This window comes from Lissotriton vulgaris, chromosome 9 (assembly GCF_964263255.1).
Source record: "Lissotriton vulgaris chromosome 9, aLisVul1.2, whole genome shotgun sequence".
In the NCBI taxonomy this organism is placed as follows: Eukaryota; Metazoa; Chordata; class Amphibia; order Caudata; family Salamandridae; genus Lissotriton; species Lissotriton vulgaris.
Genome location: NC_141697.1, coordinates 209,951,723 through 209,964,764, shown reverse-complemented (window position 1 = coordinate 209,964,764; position 13,042 = coordinate 209,951,723).

The window sequence follows — 13,042 nt, the reverse complement described above, 5'->3', positions numbered from 1 at the left end:
TATCTCACCCCTGTCTGACAGGCCATCTGTAGGGGATAATCAGCTCTTTGAGTGGGGCTCAGGACACTGCCTATTCAGATGTAAGTGCCAGCTCCCTCTCCCCCTTTCTGCCAGGAAGGCTATCAGAATGCAGATGAGTCTTCTGTCACACCCACTTATTCTGTGTTTGTGGCTGTCTAGAGGGATGCACAAAGAGTATTGGGGACGAAACAATGCAAGGCACACAGAGTTGTAAGAGAATAGAAATATCCACTTTGTGAAAAGTAAATTAAACACAAAAGGGAAACCAAAAATTCCCTTGTGGGCTGAGTTAGGTAGTATATGGTGGCAACAAAGGATTTGTTTAAAGAACAATTTAACATATACATGTAATCATTTGGGATAACTAAGCATTACATCATAACTTATTCGAAACGTATGGACTTAATTCTTCAATAGAATACATTTCAGAATATGGGTGAATGTCTCTATATCAAATTTGTATTGAAATTCAAAATCAGAAATATAGTGGTTCGGAAAGTTGAGAACTGATTCCATGACACCGACTAGATCTGGTAAGACCCTACCACTAACAACTTCAATAACCAATTTTCTACCAAACTCAATGGGTCCAATTAATTCTGAGATTGTGTGGATGGAACAAAGATTAGGGGTCCCCGAGAAAAAATGATCACGGGTCCTGGCTGTGGGCCCAGACTCTGAACTTGATTGCATAGCTTATGAAAATATAGACCAAGATCAGGAGGATGAGGCATCTATTCCCTGCCTTTTTTGAGTTGGTTTACTAATTAAAACCATTACTAGACATTCTAATAGTAATGAACTAGTGGTGTCTCCACCATCCAAAATGAACATAATACCTCTCGACCTCCGAGCATTTGTGCAAGAAGTGTACCTACTTGAATCAAGACAGAATCCCTAGACAGGGTTTCGCGACCAAGGGTCGACCTGAGACAAGTATCTAGATCTAAATGGTTAAAAAGCATTGGTTTGGACTATTACATTAAGGCCTTCCCTGGACCGGAAAAAAGCTTCCTAGGACCAGTTTCAGGCATTACAGCCGTCTTCAGCCAGGCTTGCTTGAATCCAGTGAGCAAGGGACTCACGTCTGAGCATACCCTGCCAACTTAGGGCAAACAAAGCGGTACAAAAGGGGGTTGTGATGGACAGAGCATCATAACCAATCAAATACTCACACCCAGTCAACAGATCTGGGTATAATCAATCACCGTTCTTTAGCCCACTCTGCCACCCCAGTTCAGACATGGCCATATGCAATTCAGTCTGACCCTGTGCCTCATGGGAACAGTCCAGCCCGAACTGCCAAGCCATGCCTTCCCTGGACCGGCAACAAACTTCCTAGGACCGGTTTTTGGCATTACAGCCGTCTTCAGCCAGGCTTGCTTGAATCCATTGGCAAAGTGAGCAAGGGACTCACGTCTGAGCATACCCTGCCAATTTAGGGCGAACAAAGCAGTACAAAGGGGGTGGTGATGAACAGAGCATCTGAACCAATCAAACTCTCACACCCAGTCAACAGATCTGGGTTTAATCCATCACCGTTCTTTAGCCCACTCTGCTACCCCAGTTCAGACATGGCCATATGCAAATCAGTCTGACCCTGTGCCTCATGGGAACAGTCCAGCCCGAACTGCCAAGCCATGCCTTCCCTGGACCGGCAACAAACTTCCTAGGACCGGTTTCTGGCATTACAGCCGACTTCACCCAGGCTTGCTTGAATCCTGTGGCAAAGTGAGCAAGGGACACACGTCTGAGCATACCCTGCCAACTTAGGGCAAACAAAGCGGTACAAAAGGGGGTGGTGATGGACAGAGCATCTGAACCAATCAAACACTCACACCCAGTCAACAGATCTGGGTTTAATCGATCACCGTTCTTTAGCCCACTCTGCCTCCCCAGTTCAGGCATGGCCATATGCAAATCAGTCTGACACTGTGCCTCATGGGAACAGTCCAGCCCGAACTGCCAAGCCATGCCTTCCCTGGACCGGAAACAAGCTTCATTGGACCGGTTTCTGAAATTACAGCAGTCTTCAGCCAGGCTTGCTTGAATCCAGTGGCAAAGTGAGCAAGGGACTCACGTCTGAGCATACCCTGCCAAATTAGGGTGAACAAAGCGGTACAAAAGGGGGTGGTGATGGACGGAGCATCTGAACCAATCAAACACTCACACCCAGTCAACAGATCTGGGATTAATCCATCACCGTTCTTTAGCCCACTCTGCCACCCCAGTTCAGACATAGCCATGTGTAAATCAGTCTGACCCTGTGCCTCATGAGAACAGTCCAGCCCGAACTGCCAAGCCATGCCTTCCCTGGAACACGTGACAGCAGCAAGAAGGATTTATTTCCGTTTCTCGCTGGCATTCAGTGTTTCTGGGCCACTGATGTGTTACCAAGCTGGTTTCATGCGGGGAGCCGTCACTTGAAAGTATGGCTTTCTAGACCACTATGATCTTCTATGCTAAAGAATTAGAGTGGCAATACACCACTAATGCCTGTTTCGTTTTGTTTTTATTTTCTTCCTCGTCTGCTTAGATATAGCACAACGTGAAGTTGTCCCCTGCCACGAGAGCCCATGTAACGCTGTTCTCCAGCAGCCATAGTGAGTTTGATAATTTTTGGGCCATGATCTTCCTTCCTAAAACTAATTGTAAAGGTGCTCTGACTATTGTCCGTGATATGTGTGGGCAATATCAGCCTTTACGGGGCATGCATGCATGATGAATTATTTTACGATGACCCTAATTAAGATGGGAAAGTGAGCAAGGAAAAGTCCAATTTATATTGAATGCGTCAAGATTGGCAGTGAATCTGAAACTAATCTACCCCAATATTTCTGAGGGTAACAAGCATGAATCACACTAAATATGTTGTGTATGTTATTGTCACACAAGGGTGATTAAGGTATCTTAATTTGGAAAATTGAGATGAATGCATAATAGTGTTGGCCACATTTGATCGTAAAACTGGCAATGTGTGAATCATTGTTAATCTGTTATGATTTGTGTTCCTCATTTTCCTTCCTTGTTTTACAGATTGTGGGCCCTGGTGAAGTCTTGGTGAGCCCCCATGGGTAAATCCGTGAGTTACACAAAAAACTTTTTTACACATACATCCTCACGGGAGGGTGACCTTAGCGCGCGCATACCACCGGATGATTATAATTTTTCTGGTCCTGACGAATGCTGAGCGATTAAGGCTCGTTATAGCAGAAACATGTTGACCTTATAACTAAAGGACACAGAGTTTCAGAATAATTAACTCTGTATTGCCTGGTACATTTTTAAGTGACGCTGATTGGCCCCTCATTAATTTTGTACGGGGTGCAGTCAGTTTATTTTTAAAAACATTTTCACTATCACCAATTCATCACCTTTTGCACAAAAAAACACAAAAAAATCCTGGTCCGCTGTAAATCAGGTGTTGTAGCACACTGGGGGGACATTCGGTCTCCCCAGTGGAAACCCAATGATGAATCATGTCACCACCAGTTTGGTGAATGAGGGTTCTTTTTAGAAAAATAGTTTTTTTTTACTTTTTACTTATTTATCACTCTTTATTTAGTGACATTTTAGTTCATTTTTGAGCTATAAAATAGTTTTTATTTTATTTTTTATTTTGGAAAGACCTTAATTCTCTTCAAGATGTTGTACACAGCGTGCATCCTACATACAACCCTTGGGCCGGCAGCGGTTATCAAAGAACATATTCACACTTATCAGGAATCTTTTTTACACAGCCAAGTAGCCGGCATCCCGGAGGCCCGGCGGCGTTCAAATATAATGTAATGGGAGGACCCCCAGGTTTATCAACAGTTCCACAGCATTATAGTTGTTTCATGCTCCCTGCTAATGTACGTTAACATGTCTACTAGAGACTATCACGCCATGCCCAGCAGGTCGCAGGTCAAACACAGCTTCCATATTAAAACTCAATCCTTAAATCGTACCCCAACAACCCCCCCCCACCCACAACATGCCAGCAGTTTTCCTACCCAATTTAAGATCCTAGAAATGTAGTGTCAAGCCACCCCACCTTATGAACAGTGGGGGGGAATCTAATACCCCGCCCAGAATCTAAACTACTACTCTATACCTATAGTATCTCACAAAACACCCTACAGAGAGTTACCCTGTTATTCCTTCTAGTGAGCGATGTGCTCTCCACTCCTACCCTCCTTGCTGACTACGGTCACTTCCCTCCTGATTCCTGTTTTACTCCATATACTCCCCATTCCCGTTGCGGTTCCCGCTAATCATGTTCAGTTGGCTCCACTGGTGCCTCGGGGTTAACAGTGTCTACATCCTGTTCTGTCTCCCCACCTTCTTCGCTCGCGCTGACATATGTCTGGTATAGACCCCAGAAATTCTTGGGGCGACACTTAGGCGGAAGCAATTCACTGTATGTTTTTGATTGAGTACAGCAATACAACATGTCTCTGGCCCATCTCTTCTTTGTAGGCAGCGGACCCCTCATCCATCAAACAGCCACAACGCGTCTCACCATTAGTAAGGCCATATCCGTCAGGCGTCTCAGTGTCACCGGTAGTGTTTTCGAATATCCCAGCAGCGCTAGCGCCGGGTTAGCTGTTACCTCTACGTCCAATATTTGGCTTAGCTCCGAAAAGACTTCCTTCCAGAATTTATTGATGCCAGGACAGTTCCAAGCCATGTGCTAGTGCAGCAATACTTCCAAATCTCTTCGTCTATCTGTATTTGCAGGTTGTGTTGCCATTCTGTCCTGGCTTTAGAATATTGAAGTTGCTTATGCTGGGCTCCCAGTTTATTGAGGTTCATAACCAGCTTGCGGGATGACACGGTCTTAATCACATACGTGAGCTCCGGTACCTCCGGTGGCTCCGCCAGGTCCGGGCCCAAAAGGTCCAGTAATGCACTTCGGACCCTGTGATACTGGAAGCCTGTCAAAAGTGAGGCCTCTGCCTGCTGGGGGAGCATCTGTTCCCAGGCTTTCACCACCCCGTCAACAAATAGGTCCTCTAATTTTGTGATTCCCAACTTGTTCAGTGCCCTTGTGACCCCTTTCTCTTTTAGTGGGGGGAGCCATATCACCCAATCAATTTGCATTAGCGGGAGTACAGCAGTTCGCAGCCCTGCGCCCGTGTCAACGCGTGCCAAGCATGGTTCGTGGTCTTTATGGAATCCAGCCGACCTACCCTGCGGTCAAATGGGAAACAGACAGTGGCCGGCAAGGGAAGTGGTTCTGCGAACAGACGTTCAAGGATCACGTGAGGGATGTGGGGATTTCCGTGTATCTAAGAATGCAGATAAGCTGCCTGTGCCACCCTATAATATCTCTCCATGTCCGGGGCACCCAGGCCACCCATCTCGTATGGGAGAGTTAAGACCTTCCATTGAATTCTGGGTTGCTTACCCCCCCATGCAAGTTTAATGAGACCTTGAGTCAATTGTTTGAAAAAGACCTTGGAGAGGACCACCGGGATATTAGTAAACAAAAATAAGAATCTTGGCAAGACCACCATTTTCATGATGGCGATCCTTCCCATTAACGATAAGGGCAACCTGCACCACGAGTCAACATCCTCTACCAGTCTTGCATATGCAACCCCATTATTCTCCCGTATCAGCATGTCTGGGTCTGTGTGAAGATGTATCCCCAAGTACCTGACCGAGTCCGAAGACCACTGCAGCGGGTATTCCATCTCGAACGGCACTGTAACTGGAGTTAACGGGAACACCACTGATTTGGTCCAGTTAACTTTCAGCCCTGAGAGGGCCCCAAACCTTACCACCTCGCTTAGCACTGATTAGAGATTTGTTTCCGGATCACGGACATACAGCAGAGTGTCATCAGCGTACGTGGAGATACCTATTTTGTACGTCAGAAAGTTGATACCCTCCAGTCCATGGTATTCTCTAATCGCACATGCCAAAGGTTCCGCAACCAGCGCATATAGGAGGGGTGAGAGGGGGCATCCTTGCCTAGTTCCCCTGCTTATTTCGAAATCTTCTGTAACATTATCCCTATCCTCAATCTCGCGTCGGCTTGTAGTACAATGCCCCCAGCATCTGCAGGAAGGGTTCACCCAACTCCAGTTTTTAAGACCCTCAACATGAACGGCCATTCAACAAAGTCGAATGCCTTCTCCATGTCAAGGAAAATTGCTAGTGCTTTGTTTTCTTGCCGCACGTGTTGTATGGTCCCCAATACTGTACGGATATTATAAGTGAGATTCCAGTCTGGGACAAATCCGGCCTGCTCAGGTGCCACAAGGTCTGGAACCAGCAGAGCTAGCCGCGTGGCCAATACCTTAGCATACAGTACAGTTTGGTGTCCACGTTTATAAGGGAAAGTGGCATATAGTAACCACATGTGTTGGGAGGTTTCCAAGGTTTCAGGATTGTGATCAGCAGCGCCTCTCTCATCGAGTACGGCATACTGCCCTCCTCGCAGATGTCATCAAAGAGAGTTATCATATGTGGCACTAGCTTGCCTTTAAACGCTTTATAAATGCCCACCGTGAGGCCATCTGCCCCTGGGGCACTGCCAGAATGCATCCCTTCCAGTGCCTCTAAGATCTCATCCTCTTGCACTGGCATCATCAAAAATTTCCTTTGCGAGTCAGGCAAGAAGGGCATTTTTATGTAGCTAAGGTAGTCATCGATTTCCTCCTCCACCTGGGAGGATATTGACTTGTAGAGATCCGCATAGTACCCTCTGAACTCTTCAAGAATCTCCGTCTCATCTGTGATCACCTCCCCCGTAGTCCTTAGCAAATCATCAATCACCAGCGGTCGCCTATTCTGACGCATTATTCTGGCTAACAAAGAACTAGGTCTCTCCCCTTCCCCATATGTACGAGCAGTAGCATACTTGCCCATGTGCTGCACTTCTCTATCCGCCTCCTAATTATAGTCAGCAAGAAGTGATTTGAACTGTTCCATGGTATCAACATCTGGGTTGCTCTGCCGACTTCTCTCAAGGTCTTTCAGTTGAGCCTCAAGATGTTTCAACCTTTGTCTTATGGTCTTAAGGACACTTGAGTGTTTGGCCATAGCCATCCCCCTGATATAAACCTTAAACGTGTCCCATATAGTCTGAAAACTGTCAACCGAGCCCAAATTAGTCTTGAAGAAAGTATCTACATCTTCTGCCAGTTCGCCTCTGAACACATCATCCAATAGGGAATAAGGGGGAAACCGCCATGTAAATGGAGGAATTCTTTTCATCGGTACTACCAGCGTCAATAATAGCGGGGAGTGGTCCGAAAGTGTACGTGGCAACACCTCCTGACACCGGCAAGCACTGACTGTGAAGCTAGAAAGTAATCAATCCCTGTGTGTATGTTGTGATAGGCAGAGTAGTGTGTATACCCTCCCTGTGTGGGGTGTTTAGATCTCCAAACATCAACAAGGTCTAACTTAACCAATTCAGCCTGCATTTGGAGGGCAGCAGCAGCCGGCCGGCGAGGCGACCCCCTAGATCTGTCCAGGTCCGGATTGAACACAAAGTTGAAATCACCCCCCCCCATAGCATTTTGGAGGAAACATAGGACCTGCAGTGCATTGCCAGAGTCGCGTAGAACTCAGGGTTGTCGTAATTGGGCCTATATATGTTAATGACTATGAAATTGTGTCCTTTGCCGACACATCTGGCAATTAGATAGCGACCTTCTGGGTCCACCTCAATCGGTGTTAACTTTAGCTTGGATCGAGGACTGACCCATGTGACTACTCCTCTGGAGTGTGTGGTGAACCCTGCTGCCAAACTGTTACCCCCAAACCCCTTAGCTGTTAACATTTTACTCTTAAGTGGGAGGTGAGTTTCTTGGATAAGGGCTAGGTCAATGTGATGTCTATGAAAATAATTTAACACCTTCCTAAGCTTGCGGTAGTCATTGAGGCCTCTCACATTCCAGGTCAATACTTTCGATGTGTCAGGATCGCCTTCAGCGGTCACTCCAATCATGTCTGTCATTGCAGCCGTGCGACTAAATGGGTAGCAAACGGGGTTCTCCCAGACCTGCATAACGTTCTCTGTGAGGCTGTATCTGCAGTTGTTATTCTCCTATATGCAAAATCGGGCAACATTCTGCTTGGCTTAACTTTCAGTACCCCCAAAACAAAACAACAACATTCCCCACACAAGTTCCCCCCACCCACAGCCGACCACCCCCAACCTGGCCTGGCAGGATCCGATCCCTCGCACTAACTCCCAACTGTTAAGGCATCCCTGTTTATTCCCAACAAATGCCCTCTTGGGGGCGGTTAGAGCTAGAAGCACTAGGGCAGAGGTCACCAGAAGAATCACAAAACAGTGCATCGGTATAGTACTTTGCAATGTCACCCCAAACGCCATCACCCTAATCAAAAATCATCAACTTGAGGCCGGATCTGGGTTCATTGAGTGCCAGTAAAGGGGGGGTCTCCCATTTGGTTCCCTCCCCTCTCCCACCGCACACCCCTCATATTACATTTCTATGGCTGTGTGCATTAAGTTTTATGCTGACACCATTGCCCCAATCAGTCTCAGTAGAGTCAGATGGCTGTCTTCTGGTACATATATAATGAAACGATCTCACCCATCCACAATGCAGCTGTCTAATCTCCGATCACTTCAGTCTCTTGTCAGCAGCACTTCACAACGTCCAGGTTTCACAACAAGACGATGCCCCATTGTTATTACACCCCTCAGTTTCAAGTGAGTTCGGAATCGGGCTGACCAGCGGGTCGCCAGGCAGTCTATTCCTGCTCGTCCAGGTGGCTGCTTGCTTCTTGTTCTTTGGTCTGGCTTTCTGGGCTGCTCCTCTGCTCCCTGGACCACTCCTTTAGCGATTTCTGGAGTTCCTTGGGATCCGTAAAGAAATGTGAGTGACCCAGTCTGTTGATCCACAATTTTGCCGGATACAGCATTGCATAGTCTAGGCCAAGGTCTTGCATTTGTTTCTTGTACGGAGCGAAATGCCGTCTCTCCTCCTGCACTTTCGCCGTAAAGTCAGGGTACAAGGAGACCTCCATGCCTTCGAATGGAAGCTTCCCTTTGTCTCTGGCCACACGCAACGCCGTGTCTCGGTCTCTGTAATTCAGCAATTTTGCTATTATCGGCCTCGGAGGCGCTCCTGGGCGCGGTCCAAGCGTATGGTGAGCCCTTTCTACAATAAACATCGGCGAGAAGACCTCGTCCCACAGCAGAGTGATCAGAAGTTTCTCCACAAAGAGTTCCATCTTCCCCGTTTGTGTTGACTCCGCAATGCCCGTGATACGAATGTTCGAATGCCTCGAGCGGGCTTCCAAGTCTTCCGACTTATCCTGGATGACCTGAAGGAGTCTGGAGAACTGTTTACGGTCCTTATCCCATTCCGTCTGTGCTTCTTCTACCTCAGTGAGACACCTCTCAGACATGTCGAGCCGCTCCGCGTGCTTATCCACCCGCTCCGACATGCGATCCATTTGATAGGTGAGCGCGTCTATCTTCGAGCCAATGGACGCCATGCTGTCTTGTAACCCTTTCTCCATTGACACAAGCATGTCTTTTATATCCACGTACATTGTACCTTCTGGGACTTTGCTCCTTGGCGACGGTTCGGGTGCTGCGTCCTCAGGTAGCTTTGTTCTGCATTGGTCAAACGCCAGTTTGGTCTGGGTCTTATCACTCTTGCCCATGTTGCGTAGCCGGGGAAGTCCGAATCCCGTTTCACTGCGTGTGTTCAGGGTTAGGGACTACTGCGATAGTTGGCCCCCGTATCACAGTAATGCTTGCACCACGCAGCGCATACGCTGCTCCTAGGTCTAGGGAATACGATAGTCAGTTATGTCAGCACACGTGGCTCAGTTTTTGCAGACTTAGTAGGCAGCAAGACCACTCCCTTGCCTCTAATCAGCTGCGGTGGCTCACAGTTATCACTCGGTTAGGGGTCCTGCGGTTCACTCCAATTCACCAGAGAGGATCTCAGACACAGGGCAGCAGTCTGTATCTGCGTAGGGTGAGCAGCAACTTGGCCTCCAATGTTATCTACCCAGCCGCTTTTCCCAGTGTGAAGTGCTCACACTGCTCGCACTTTCCTCTGTATATGTGCCAGATCCCCGCTGGTAATGGCCTTCAAAATGGTGCACACTTTATAGGCACTGCTGCAGTTTCGTTGGGTAAGCAGAAATCCTATGGAACCCTTAGTGCAAGACGTGCCGCCGGGATACTGAGGGATACTGAGGTAGCGTCTGTAGGCGGTTGCGTACTAGACTGTGCAGGTCACCCCCACCTCTCTCAGGGCCGTCGACTTTCACCAGCTCAGCTCCTCTGAAGTCTTGCAACTGCACTGTAGGGATTGCGAGGGTAAAGAGAGGGGACCCGGTGCAGTTGGGCATGTAGCTCCATGAGGATCGGCCGCTCTGCATGCTCTCGCCGTGAGGAAGGGGCACACCATTTCAGGGGGGGAGCGGCACCCAGGTAATATTGTCCATTGCTAGGCTCTACCGGGAGGTCTGCCGCCGAACTGCCAAAAGCAGCGTGATGTGCGGTTGGATATCTGCTCCCAGCTCCGGCGTTTTTGCAAGACAATATGCGTGTTTGCGGTGGTCCGGGACGGTTACTGCCGCGCCTCACCTCCGATCACTTGAATGGCGCTCCAAAACACCGTCCACTGTGCATACCTCGGAGGAGATTCGGTGTTCTCCGAGTCGCCGCACCCCCTTCGGCCGCTCGTAAGAGCACGCACATCGGCCAGCTATTCAGGCAAGTCCGCTGCTCTTGGCCTGGTCCGCCAGCAGCCCGCGTGCTCTTCAACTTCCCCGGATTTCGACTGTTTTCCGTCAGTGGTCTCTCAGATTGACCCAGCAAGGTCCATATGATGTATCCACACCTTGGCGGCTCTCAGTGTCCATTGATGAAGGATAATTAACAGGATTACTTAGGTGAAAGCGCGGAGCTCAGTGCTCGCATGTCTTACATCGACGCTGGCAAGCTCCGCCCCTAGCTATAAAATAGTGTAATAAGGCACAATTATTTTATTGTGTTTGGCAAATCTTGTGGCACTCTTTTGTTGTTATTATCCATGTCTACAAAGCACACACAATTTTTATGGTGGCCAAGTTAACTTGAAGAACAGAGTTTTCCCTCATGGCTTTTATCAGAGTGTTAGATCCTATTGTGTGGGGTTCCTTAGTACTAACATGGACTAATGCATTATTGATTGAAATGAGTACCATTGGGATCATTTGATTATATCTTCAACTCAACACATCAGATTTGTTTTTATGATATGGCCTAATACAAAAGTGTGAATTAATGGGAAATCCAACCCTATTTGGACCACTTTCCATAACTGATATTAAACGAATCAATAAAGATTTTCAACAGAATATCTAAACAATGTTTTTCTCTGTGTACCTATCTTCTTCTGACCTAGAAAATAAAAAGCAATTCAAATGCATTGAAAAAGAGAGTGCAAATTGCATAGTTTTCATGATCAGTCTTCCCTTGACAATCAAATGAAGAACATTGCAGATCTTAATCCTGACATACAAATCAACAGTTATGCTTTATTTAACCTTCCACATGAAATGGCAAAGAATATAGCCTTATAGCATGCTGTGCTGGGCTATACTGAGCCGAAGGTGGGGCTTTAATGCTGGTTTATGCCAGCTATGGATGGCTATAATGCTATTAGAACATTCCACTACGAGAGGGTAGGATGTTCAAACAAATAAATAAATCCCCCCCCCCGTGCCTCCTTGAGCCCTTTGTTCACAGCAACATCCATGAACGACAACATTGGAATGTTTGAGCTCTTGACTTCTACTGACCTTTCAAAGACTGTACTGTTTAAAACACATCCAATACAGTTCCGATGCCAAGTAAACACACTTGCTGCTTGTGCCAACTCGCACATTTTAAATACTAAAAATATGATTTCAATAACATATCTCGTCCAAGAGGGATACATGTTCCTTCTGCTCCAAAGCAGATTAGCAGCAAAGACTTTCTGAAAGATGTTTGAAGTACTTGAATGTCTGTTCTGCTGCACTAATCGCCAGCATTCTGTGAAATGAAGTGATAAGAAATCAAGACAGATCTAGCAGCTTTACGTGAAGGAAGTAATTCATGTCAGAGGGAAAAAATAGAAACAAGAACATTTCTCTAGAGTTGATAATTCCATTTAAAGAGGGAAAATACAAGGCTATGCCATGAATCACTTATTACGTTCTGATACACCCAAGGCAGACATAGATGCGGAGTTTACGTTTCATGATTAGCATACGTTAATAATTTAGAATTAATATATGATCCACACCATTGGATATGTCTGTTGTCAAGCTGTGGTTCAGGCAACAGAATTCCATGAGCTTTATTTCTCTATTAATGTCACATAGCCATCTTCCTGAATGTACGAGGCTGGAGAATTTTTACTCACTCAGTTTTTAAAGTATTTGAGTTAGGCCCCTTTTCATTTGCCAAACATTTTGATTAATATTATACATGATTATACTTAGTTTGAGTTTTATTTTGGTCAAAATGCTCATCTTAATTTTTTAGGGTCTCTGTTAATATATGTGTGGAGCATCCTGTACTAGATTAATAAATGTCACCTTTGGTAACTAGTCTAGTTATTGAGTCGCTTCCCTTGTCAAATCTTCCCAGCTGGACTGCAGGGTTCCTGTGGGTCAACTCCGCATGAGGTGTTTCATGCAGGCATAAGGCAGATGGGTCTTCTTCTGGCCTTTAAAGCCAGGTTACTGATTCCTCTCATCATACAGCACAGCTTCCATTTGTCCAAGAGGGCACTCATCCTTAGGGTTTAATTCCCGACGCGGCAGGGTCATGGACCAGGGTCAGCGGACTCGATAATTCTCACCTCGGTGCCTACTCTAACCAGGGATCACACTCGGCAACTCTGGGCATTAGCTTGCCTCATCTCCACAACGGCCCCCCACATTCGCTGGGGATGCCTGGTTTCACCTTGGAGATACCCAGTAGGGACCATCTCACAGGGAAAGCCAGGACGGGTTCCCCAGCGGTCTACTGCGCAGATATACTCCTTCGAGAGTC